The sequence below is a fragment of the Bubalus kerabau genome, chromosome 8 (assembly GCF_029407905.1).
Source record: "Bubalus kerabau isolate K-KA32 ecotype Philippines breed swamp buffalo chromosome 8, PCC_UOA_SB_1v2, whole genome shotgun sequence".
Classification (NCBI taxonomy): domain Eukaryota; kingdom Metazoa; phylum Chordata; class Mammalia; order Artiodactyla; family Bovidae; genus Bubalus; species Bubalus kerabau.
Genome location: NC_073631.1, coordinates 24,088,281 through 24,101,061, shown reverse-complemented (window position 1 = coordinate 24,101,061; position 12,781 = coordinate 24,088,281). Strand labels below are relative to the sequence as shown.

The 12,781-nt window shown below is 38.1% G+C and overlaps 1 long non-coding RNA gene across 1 annotated transcript; it reads left to right on the top strand.

Moving 5' to 3' along the window:
• Window positions 1-3,001: 3,001 nt before the first annotated feature.
• Window positions 3,002-12,242, top strand: LOC129658967 (uncharacterized). Its single transcript, XR_008717628.1, has 3 exons — window positions 3,002-3,309; window positions 3,835-3,881; window positions 11,077-12,242. It is a non-coding gene; the product is annotated as an uncharacterized LOC129658967 (long non-coding RNA).
• The last annotated feature ends 539 nt before the right edge of the window (window positions 12,243-12,781 follow it).

Here is a 12,781-nt window from a genome sequence, read left to right as displayed (position 1 = left end):
TCTATGGGGTCACACAGAGTTGGACACGACTGAAGCGACTTAGCAGCAGCAGCAGAGACCTTTAACTCCAACATAGTTAAGGATTGTTTTTCCAACTCTTACTGAGAACTACAAACCTTTTTCAAAGCAAATCTAACTGAAAATAATTCACTGTTAACTTCAAAAACTGTATATGTTTATAAGAAGGTATTACTGGCACTTTGAAGGAAGCTGGTCTTCCAATTCTCTGGGAGAAATTAGCAAATTAACTTTCTTCAGAAGGTAACATAATTTTATTATTCAATCAAAGAATCTCTTACTTATAAAACATGTTAGTGACTTTGCTCCTGCTACCCAGAGTTCTCATTCCTCTTTCGTGTTGCCTTTTCACAGCTCCTGTGTAAACACACACTTTGCCTCTACACACTTACTATGTGCACAAATTCATCCATGTCAGCTATTTCCACCATCAGCTGAATACTGAAGACCCTATAATCAACTCCTGTGGAGTCCCCCTCTCTCCTGCACTTGTCTGCCTACTGATAACGGTGCCCCTGTGTCTAGTTCCCACTCCAGGTCACCACCCATGCAATCCCTCAAAACCACACATCCATCCAGTTCACTCGCCTTCTTTAAATCCTTTAATGACGTTGGTGCTGGAAGAACAACAGTAATACTGAAAAGACCTGCTGACTACCACATATCAAATTTTAAACAAGACAGATATTCACATGTAGACAGGACCTTGCAAGTGAGGGCAAATATGATTTGATTTCTTTGCCCAGCTTCTACTCCATATCCAACGAAAGGTCATAATCTTCTGTCTGAGGTTCTGTATCCATAAATGCTTTCTTTGATTCACACTCTATCTACTCTAATAAAAAGTCAGTCCCTTCATTGTTTTATACACCCACACATTAATACACACACATGCATACACACACACATACAAGACTGAAGAGGCACCTGCCCTGTGACTGGCTTTCTCCCATCCATCTTCTCTCTCTTCCTCCAGCTACACCTCTTCAGAACAAATTCCACTCCTCGTCACTCTGGGATTATTGTAAGTGCATTTTCACTCTTGAGCATGATTATTCATTCTTATTCCCCATTCCACGCACATTTAATGATGTATTTTGTAAACAAAGAATAATTCTAGTGAATAATATTTTTAACTTTATTACCTTATTCTAAATGTTGAGGAAGAATGTAAGAAGCAGAAAATAATACAATATAAAGAAGAGAAAATACGAGGACAGTTTCAATTTAGGAGGAAAAAAAAAAGACCTGAAAATTCTAAGAGAACAATATTTTTCCACAAAGGTTTTCCACACTAGATAACTTTAAATTGCGGTCCTTTGCTGGAAATAAACATTTCTAAATTATCTACCCTGATCTAAGATTGTCATCCCACCATCAAGAAGAATATTGAAAAATCATTGCATTAACAAATAGCCAGTGAGAGTTCAATAAATACTTATTGCAGTACACTGAATTAAGGCTATAGAGAAGATTCTGGCCTCAACTTTTTCTTAGAAAGAGTTTTGCCTTAAATCACAATACACTCTCCTTTTCTCTGTGTGTGTTGGGGTGCGGGGGATGGTAATGGTTACCTTGGATCCCTCCCACTCATCCTTCTCCTCTGCTTCTCACAAGAGAGAAAGCCCTAAGTAGCCTGTACATTATTTTCTTCTCCCATGACCCCACCCCAACCCTGATCAAGGTATGATAGTGAATGTTGTTGTTTAGTCACTAAGTCGTGTCCAACTCTTTTGAGACCCCATGACTACAAGCCAACCAGGCTCCTCTAACCATGGGATTTCCCAGCCAAGAATGAGTTGCCATTTCCTTCCTTCCTTGATCAAATCCACATCTTCTGTATTGCCAGGTGGGTTCTTTACCACTGAGCTGTCAAGGAAGCCTATAATAGTGAATAGCACATTCCAAAGAGAAACACCCTTAAGTTCCACCCTTTAGGGCTTCCCTTGTGGCTAAGCTAAGAAAATGAACTGAACGAAATTTTAGTAGCACTACACCAACCAGCTTTAAAATCAGGACAAAATATCTGAATCGGATGCCGCACCTTTTTAAGGAAGTTATCACTCATGCTTTTTTCATCTTAAAGCATGCTCACAAATCAGCAACACCAACAAGAAAAATAAAACACTGTCTATGACAATCATTTTAGTTTGTTTGCTGAACCAAACAGGTTTATATCAATGACAACATATTTAATTACTATCAATAGCAGCTTTAATACCAGTCAAGTCATAGATTGAAAATAAAAACAAACTCAGAAGTTGGAAATTAATCTTTGGGAGTTTTGAAACCTTCCTGGAAAAACTATGTGGCTTCTTGTACTTTCCAAAACAATCCAAGCAATATTCTTGGTCAAAGAACACTGATTAATGTAGAAAATGAATCAACCCACTGATAAGACATTGAAATGAAAGGTGTACCGAATCTGTGTGTGGAATCTGCCTCTAATGCCGGAGACCTGGGTTCGATCCCTGGGTTGGGAAGACCCTCTGCAGAAGGGAAAGGCTACCCACTCCAGTATTCTGGCCTGGAGAATTCTATGGCCTATATAGTCCATGGGGTCTCAAAGAGTCGGACACAACTGACCGACTTTGACTTCACTTAGGTCTCAAGGGACCTGAGAGAAAAGTAAACAGAAAGAGAAATAGCAATGTGGCTTTCTGTCCACACTAAAAGTTTCACTGTCCACACAGTTCTAGGGGCTTCTCACAGTTCGTAAGTATGGTTAGGAAAAAAAAAAAAATGGATAGCCATAAAATTATTTATCTTCATTTATAGCTCATCAAGAAAAGGGGGGAAAAAAAACCTATAAAATGCCGAGAAATTTCACTATTTGACATTTTCAACTTAAAAAAAATCTATTTAGGTAAATAGCTTGCTTTCACTAAAATATAGTTATTCTAACTAGCTGTAAATTAACGATTTTTTACACAGGAGACTCTTGAGAACCACAAAGAACGCCCTCCCCTCAGATGTGAGTATTTCACAAGCACCTGGCAGCTCACTGGCCTATAATAAGTAACAGGCAACTTGGCTGAGGCGTTAATCAGAGTCATGGGGGAAGCACTCCTTCAGTGAGTGGCTGGCAGCATAGTATCTCTAACACAATAAGGCTTTGTACAAGACTTTGCATATCAACAGCCAGTGGGGGTGTGTGTGTGACAATAGCTTGTGAAAGATTTTCACAGTGTTTACATCACAGGGAGAACATTCTGGTGAGCACCTAGGTGCAATCTGGAACTCAGCTGCCTGGGTGAACATCTTACCACCACCACTAAGTAACCATCGAGGGTGAGTTCCTCAGCCTCTCTGTACTTCAGTTTTCTCAACTTCAGAATAAGAACAATAATCATATCATCCACTTCACCGGGTTGCTGAGAGGATTTGGAAAGGCTTGACATGGTGCATGGTGTGCTATAGTGATCTATACACTATACATATATATAGTATATAGACTATACATATATGATCTATACACTACACATATATAGAGTATATAGTATATATAGCATATATGTATAGGTCTATCTATATATATGTAATATAATTTTATAAGTAAAAATAATGATGAGCCTTCAAAGATTATATATAGACAATTATTTTATGCTCTATTTTATTGTGAAAATATTATGCATCATTCTATTTGGAAATACTGGACTCCAGAAGTTCTTGGGAACACTGGGTCCCAGGTGTCCACTCTATTATTCCATATTGCCTGTGGTTCCTGGGATTCTAGGAAGAGATTAATTCCTGTTGTTTTGGTGTATAGACTATATATTAATATAGTAATAAAATAATTATATTTTTATGTTTCAGATATAAGGAAAATGGAAATCTAAGAGTCAGGAAGAGGCCGATCATTGGTAATATGGCTTCATTTGTTACTTTTCACTTTTTAGGCACTGGTTTTTTTTCCTTTGTTCATACAATTGATAATTTGAAAGAACAATATTGAGTACAGGTATATATTAGGATTTTTTTCCCTCTGATATAATTTTTTCAAGGTAATGCTGAGGACCTAAAAGCTGGCTACTGTGTAAAAATTGATAATAAATTCTCATTGTGAGAATCTGATGTCAAATCCCTTTAGAATCATCACAACTTTTCATAGTTACTCAAGATTTCACTTAGTGATTCAAATATGAATGAATTTTTAATAGCTTAGTTTCATATGGGCCATCTCCATTGATAGTACATGCTCTAATACCTTCTAGAATGGTCAGCTTTGTGGATGCTAATGGTAACTAATAATGAATGAGAGAGAGGCTTCCCTTAGTGGCTCAGTGGTAAGAATCTGCCTGCAATGCAGGAGACGCAGGAGATGCAGGTTCAATTCCTGGGTTGAGAAGATCCTCTGGAGGAGGAAATGGCAACCAACTCCAGTATTCTTGCCTGGAAAACTCCATGTACAGAGGAGCCTGTAGGGCTACGGTCCATGGGGTCACAAGGAGTTGGACACAACTGAAGCGACTGAGCAGTCAACAAACCAACACCAGGCATCCCTGGTGGCTCAATGGTAAAGAATCTGCCTGCCAGTGCAGGAGATGTGGGTCTGATCCCTGAATCAAGAAGATTCCCCGGAGCAGGAAATGGTAACCCACTCCAGTACTTTTGCTGGGAAATCCCATAGACACAGGAACCTGGCGGGTAACAGCCCATAGGGTCACAGAGAGTCAGACACAACTTAGCAAATAAATAACACCAATAAACCAAAACCAACAGAGGATGAGAGCAAATGGTCACATGACACATGACAGAGTTGAGCTTTGACCTCCACCTGTAATTCTCTCAATAGAGTCAAAACTAACACCACTATGTTTAAATGCCTTCAAAGATTATACAGTAATTTATAGTTTTGAGAAATTCTTTCCTTCAATTAATGTATTCTTGTTCTCATAAATTGCCTGAGAAGAAATTAGGATGCTGGATTTCAGAGATGTTGAGAGTTTGTCCAAGATCATAGGGATTTTAACGTAGAAACATTCACACTTGCAGCCAGATTTCTTCTCACTATCCCCCAGCTTTCTAGTATGCATTCCTTCTCCTCAGATAGCAATAATCAAATGCTCATGTTTTATGACTAGTCCTAGCATTTTTCTTTGATTTAGCTGTTGAAATCTGAGAACACAAAGTACAGCTGCTGCTTCCCAGAGACCTGAGCCACTTTTTGACCTTGGCAATGTAGTTCAAGCAGAGGGAAATTCAACCATGAATGTTTATCCATCTGCCCAATTCCTTATTCATTTCCCCTGGGCTCTGATTCCCTGGACACCCACAGTTTCCCTATGGGCCTCACATGCATCTTTCCAGTACAAGCTGAATATTTAGAATTTAAATCAGAATCTGATCTTTTCTGTGTATCCATTACATCATAAAAATCAAACAAGTTCTTGTCATTAAACCTAATGTTATGTGCTGTCTCCCTCTATTTTGGTTACCATTTATCTTCATTTGTAAACTTTCATGTTCTTCTCAATTTTATCCATGGTATTAGCACTTTGAGGTTATTTATATGATACGTTTTTACCCTAAAATCACTCAACAAAACCATTCTGAAAAAAAGCACTAGTCACAGTAGCAAGGACATGGAAGCAACCTAAATTTCCATCAACAAAGGGACGGACAAAGAAGATGTGGTACATATACACAAAGGAATATTACTCAGGCATTAAAAAGAATGAAACAATGCCATTTGCAGCATGAGGTCACAGAGGGTCAGACACAGCTGAAGTGACTTAGCACGCACACATGCACGAAGGGACCAAGAGATTGTCATACTTAGGGAAGATAGCCAGACACAGAAGGAGAAATTTTGTATGACACCCTTTATATGTGGAATCAAAAAAGAAATGATACAAATGACTTATTTATGGAACAGAAACAGACTCACAGACTTGGAGAATGAACCTATGGTTGCAAGTGAGGGGGGATGGGGAGAAGACACAGTTAGGGAGTTTGAGATCAACATGCAACTCTGCTATATTTAAAATGGATAACTACTGCATAGCACAGGCTGCTCAAAGTTGTGTGGCAACCTGGATGGGAGGGGAGACTGGGGAGGATGGACACATGTATATGTACAGCTGAGCCCCTTTGCTGTTCACCTGAAACTATCACAACATTGCTAATTGGCTATACTATAATATAAAATTTAAAGTTTCATAAAAACATTTTATTTTTCCTCATTATTAATTATGACTGACATGGTCCTCTACTACTTTAAAATCCCTCCAAATTTACTTAAACTCAGCTTTCCCATTCCTAGTCATATTCATTCTAATACAGCGAGTGCCACAGCGAAGTATTCAGCTTCTTGAAAGAGATCAAGCATAAACAGGTGGAAACACACTTCCAGTATCAGGTTTATATTCAGCAACTGATGATGTCACAACATTCCAATTTTTCAACGGTATGAACGTGGGCAAGCATCTAACATATTTAAAAAAATATTTTATATCTCTATTTATCAAGATTCTGTGTGTATATAAGTTTCAGGACCATGAACATTGGCCTGTATATTCCACACTACTTTCTGTTCAATGTAGCCAACTAAGTGCTTCCGAAACAATAAATGATACTACTTTTCACATTTTTGTAATGAACTCTCAGGCTAACAGAGTAGTTACTTCAAACAGTAAAAGTGCCAAACAAAGCACTGCATTTATAGTGACTGAATTATATATTGTTGTTGTTCAGACACTAAGTTGTGTACAGGTATCTGTGACCCCATGGACTTCGCATGGCATGCTCCTCTATCCTTCACTATCTCCCAGAGTTTGCTCAAATTCATGTCTATTGAGTCAGTGATACTAACTAACCATCTCATCCTCTGCTGCCCCTTCTCCTCCTGCCTTCAAGCTTTCCCTGCCTCAGGGTGTTTTTCAGTAAGTTGGCTCTTTGCATCAGGTGGTCAAAATATTGGAGCTTCAGCTTCAGCAAAAGCCCTTCCAGTGAATATTCAGGGTTGATTTCCTTTAGGATTGACTGGTTTGATCTGCATACAGTCCAGGGACTCTCAAGAGTCTCTTTCCCAGCACCATAATTCGAAAGCATCAATTCTTAGTGCTCAGCCTTCTTTATTATATGTAAATTCTGATAAAGGATCATTTATAAATATTTAGGGATCAAGGAGGGGATCTCTAAGGTTCCTTTTTACAGGACTGCCAAAATACTTAAAAAGATGATAACCATGAGAATGGACGGGGTTATCTGCCTTCTAAATCTAAATCTGAAAGGGAGCTATGCATTGTTATTGCTAACTACAGAGCCAAACTGAGAGGACTGGTATCTACATCTGTGACTAAAGAGCTGCACAGGTATGCGACCTGATCAGAGTCCACACATGGGGCATACCCTGTCTATGCCCAGTCTGCCTAAGGATTCCTGAGCCACAGGAACTCCTCTGCCTTCCAAGCCCTTGGCAAAATAGATTTACAGTGCAGAAAGAATAAAAAGAGAAAATTGAAATTATCTCTAATCTATTCATGCATGACCCCAGGATCAATACTGAATATTTTTTAAAATTTGGTCTATCAATTGATGTGTCAAATGACAAAATTTTTTACAGGATAATTTTGCAATAAATACCAATATGTTTTAAAACTTACCTATAATATGATTCAAAAACTGTAACTCTACAATTTTATTTTTAGGCAATAATTAGAAATTCACAGAAAGACTCCTGTGTATGTAGTGAAGCATATATATATATATATCTGTTTGTGAGTATTTACATATTTTTTCATATATATGTTTGTGTCTATACACAAATACATAATCATTTTATTTAAAATATCACAAGAGCATTTTCCTAAATTTATAATAATTCTACATCATTTAAATGGTTACACAGTGTACATTTTATTAGGCAGACATGTTAATTTTTTTAATTAATTGGTCTTCCACAATCACACTTTAGTTTCTATTCTTTTCTTCATAAACAAAGCTGTAAAATATTATTTTTGTGTAAATATCTGTGTATCTGTCTCTAAATCTTCTTTTAAGACAATGTTTTTGTGTGTGAAGAATTGCTGGCTGTTACATCTTGATGGTTTGAAGCACAACCTGGAATAAAGATTGCCGGGAGAAATATCAATGACCTCAGATATGCAGATGAAACCACCATTATGGCAGAAAGCGAAGAAGAACTAAAGAGCCTCTTGATAAAAGTGAAAGAGGAGAGTGAAAAAGTTGGCTTAAAGCCCAACACTCAGAAAACTAAGATCATGGCATCTGGTCCCATCACTTCATGGCAGATAGATGGGATAACAGTGGAAACAGTGTCAGACTTTATTTTTCTGGGCTCCAAAATCACTGCGGATGGTGATTGCAGCAATGAAATTAAAAGATGCTTACTCCATGGAAGGAAAGTTATGACCAACCTAGACAGCACATTAAAAAGCAGAGACATTATTTTGTCAACCAAGGTCTGTCTAGTCAACATTATTGTTTTTCCAGCAGGCATTTATGGATGTGAGAATTGGACTATAAAGAAAGCTGAGCGCCTAAGAATTGATGCTTTTGAACTGTTGTGTTGGAGAAGACTCTTGAGAGTCCCTTGGACTCCAAGGAGATCCAACCAGTCCATCCTAAAGGAGATCAGTCCTGGGTGTTCATTGGAAGGACTGATGTTGAAGCTGAAACTCCAATACTTTGGCCACCTGATGCGAAGAGCTGACTCATTTGAAAAGACCCTGTTGCTGGGAAAGACTGAGGGCAGGAGGAGAAGGGGACAGCAGAGGATGAGATGGCTGGATGGCATCACTGACCTGATGGACATGAGTTTGGGTAGGCTCCAGGAGTTGGTGATGGACAGGGAGGCCTGGTGTGCTGCAGTTCATGGGGTTGCAAAGAGTCAGACAGGACTGAGCGACTGAACTGAAAGGGACTAGCGGAGAGATTATTTTGTCTTCAGTTCAGTTCAGTCGCTCAGTCCTGTCTGACTCTTTGCAACCCCATGAACTGCAGTACACCAGGCCTCCCTGTCCATCACCAACTCCTGGAGCCTACCCAAACTCATGTCCATCAGGTCAGTGATGCCATCCAGCCATCTCATCCTCTGCCGTCCCCTTCTCCTCCTGCCCTCAGCCTTTCCCAGCATCAGGGTCTTTTCAAATGAGTCAGCTCTTCGCATCAGGTGGCCAAAGTATTGGAGTTTCAGCTTCAACATCAGTCCTTCCAATGAACACTCAGGACTGATCTCCTTTAGGATGGACTGGCTGGATCTCCTTGTAGCCCAAGGGACTCTCAATAGTCTTCTCCAACACAACAGTTCAAAAGCATCAATTCTTAGGCGCTCAGCTTTCTTTATAGTCCAATTCTCACATCCATAAATGCCTGCTGGAAAAACAATAATGTTGACTAGACAGACCTTGGTTGACAAAATAATGTCTCTGCTTTTTAATGTGCTGTCTAGGTTGGTCATAACTTTCCTTCCAAGGAGTAAGTGTCTTTTAATTTCATGGCTGCAATCACCATCTGCAGTGATTTTCAGATAATATAAATTTTGAACTTTTGTTTTCCTCATATTTGTTGACCAATATGTCACTACCTTTTTATCCCTTGGGCTTCCCTTGTGGCTCAGCTGGTAAAGAATCTGCCTGCAATGTGGGAGACCTGGGTTCGATTCCTGGGTTGGGAAGATCCCCTGGAGAAGGGAAAAGCTACCCACTCCAGTTTTCTGGCCTGGAAAATTCCAGGGACTGTATAGTCCATGGGGTCACAAAAAGTCGGACACGACTGAGCGACTTTCATGGTCACGTTTTTACCCCTTAGTTAATTACCATCATGTTTCTTACCCAGTTTTTAAAATTATTCTTGCTTTCACTTAGATTTGAAAATTCATTATATATTAAGGATTAATACATTGTTTTTGTTTAGTTGCTAAGTCATGTCCAACTCTTTGTGACCCTATGGACTGCTGCCTGCCAGGCTTCTCTGTCCATGGGATTTTTCAGTCAAGAATACTGAAGTGAGCTGCCATGCCCTCCTCCAGGAGATCTTCCTGACCCAGGGATCTAACCCCCATCTCTTTCATCTCCTGCATTGGTAGGCAGATTCTTTACCACTAGCTCCACCTGGAAAGTCTGATTATTACATTACTTAGTGATTAATTAATGACTACTATCACTAGTAAATGATATATATTTTTTTGCTATATTTTCAGAATAAACTCTTAGGCTAAAAGAACAGTTACTTTAAACAGTCAAAACACTATGTTTTCAGCAGTTTGACATATATGTTTTTAATTTTTACACCCATTTCTTTTGACAGTCTGGAATCATTGAGGCCACATTCTAGGAAACAGAAGTTTCAATGTTTTTCAACAAACTTGCTCTGCATGTGCATGCATGCTCAGTTACTTCAGGCATGTCTGACTCTTTGAGACCCCATGGACTGTAGCCCACCAGGCTCCGCTATGCATGGGATTCTCCAGACAAGAGTACTGGAGTGGGTTGCCATGCCCTCTTCCAGGAGATCTTCCCTATTCAGGGATCAACTCCACATCTCCTGCATCTCCTGCACTACAGGCAGATTCTTTACAGCTGAGCCACCAGAGGAGCCCATTCGTTTTGCATAATAAAGCTTAAAAATTATTTCTCTGGGAAAGTATTCTCTAGTGGTAAAAACTAATAAGGATGCTTTGACTCTGATTTCTTTATTTCTGTTTTTTTTTAGTTATTTTTTTAATGCCTCATCTGTCCACATCACTCACAGTCAACATTTCACCTGGACTCATATTATTAGAAAATCATTATATAATATATAAATAGGTGACCTAAAGATAAAATATCATTTATCCCAATTCTGACTTTCTTAAACCAAGGTTACTTATATTGGTACAAATGTAATTGTGGTTTTAGAATTGTTAAACTTTGCCATTTGAGACTGGAATACATTCTTAAAGACGTGTGGTTATGTTACACATCGTTTTAATGTGCATTTCTCACTTTATGATTTTAGTTAATGACTTATTACTTGCTGTTTATTTTATATTTATTTTAAACTATGGAAATGATGTTAGACAAAAAGCAAATTTGAGTGATTTTCTTATTTCAGTTCAATATGGGTCATAAAGCAGCTGAGACAACTCAAAACATCAACAGTACATGGGGCCCAGGAACTACTAACAAATGTACAGTGTAGTGCTGGTTCAAAAAGTTTTGCCAAGGAGACAAGAGCCTTGAAGATGAGGAGCATAGTGGTTGGCCATTAGAAGTTGGCCATCAGAAGTTGACAACCACCAACTGAGAAGTTCATCAAAGCTGATTCTCTTACAACCACACAAGAAGCCAAAGAACTCACTGTTGACCATTCTATAGTCTTTCATCATTTGAAGCAAATTGGAAAGGTAAAAAAGCTATAAGTGGATGCCTCTGACTACAAATCAAAAAAAAAAATTCATTGTTTTGAAGTGTTGTCTTTTCTTACTGTATGCAACAACAAACCATCTCTTGATTATGACATGCAACGAGCAGTGGACTGCATATGACAGCCGGCAATGTCTAGTTCATTGGCTGGACCGAGAAGTTCCAAAGCACTTCCCAAAGCCAAACTTGCAACAAAAAAGGTCATGGGTCACTATTTGGTGGTCTGCTGCTGATATGATCCATGACAGCTTTCTTAATCCCAGCAAAGTGATTTCATCTGAGAAGTATGCTCACAAATCAATGAGATGCACTGAAAACTGCAGGCCTGCAGCTGATCAACAGAGAGGGCCCAATTCTCCATGACAATGCCCAACCACACATCACACAACCAGGACTTCAAAAGTTGAAAGAATTGGGCTACAAGGTTTTGCCTCAACTGCCATATTCATCTGACCTTTTGCCAAACAACTACTACTTATTCAAGCATCTCCACAACTTTTTGCAGAGGAAATGTTTCCACAACCAGCCTGAGGCAGAAAATGCTTTCCAAAAGTTTGTCAAATCCTGATCATGGATTTTTATGCTATAGGAATAAACAAACTTATTCCTCATTGGCAAAAATGTACTGATTGTAATTGTTTCTATCTTGATTCAGAAAGATGTGTTTGAGCCTAGTTATAATGATTTAAATTCATGGTCCAAAACCTCAATTACATTTGCACCAACCCAATAACAAGTACGGTATCAATTAGTATGTATAATAATATTTTGCTTTTATGCATTTTTTATTAAAGTTGTTGGATTTACATTTCAAAGAAGGTATTTTAAGTCTTCATATTTCCATCAGAACATGGAAAGGTCATAAGTATTATTTTCCTGCCATTCTCATCATTAAAATATCAAAATATAAAGAGATATATGTTTTAGTAAATTGTATTTTATTTTTGGAAAATTATATTTTGAACCTATATTCATAAAATTAGCCTTTACAAATTTATCCTGCTTAAAATTGTTTGCTATACAACTTCTCCTATTTAAAATATCCTTCTAATGCATCTTTATAGCATCATACAAAATTGCAATGAAGTCTTGATTTTTTATTTCACTTTCAATTGCTTAATGATAGGCTGCTAATGTAGCAAGAGATAAATAATTCAACTCTAAGGATTAGAAATTCAGAGAGAAAAGTAAGATCTAGAGAATCATATTCATAGAAATAAAAGCAAAATTTGTCATAAAATAGCTGCCAATTCACCCGAAATTTATATATATATATATATTTCTAATGCAATACAATTAAAGTCCAAAGGATAAAACTGGAGGGCAAGCATAAAAGATATGAAGAATAACTATAAAGGTATATAAATAAAGCAGTGAGGCATTAAATCAAGAAT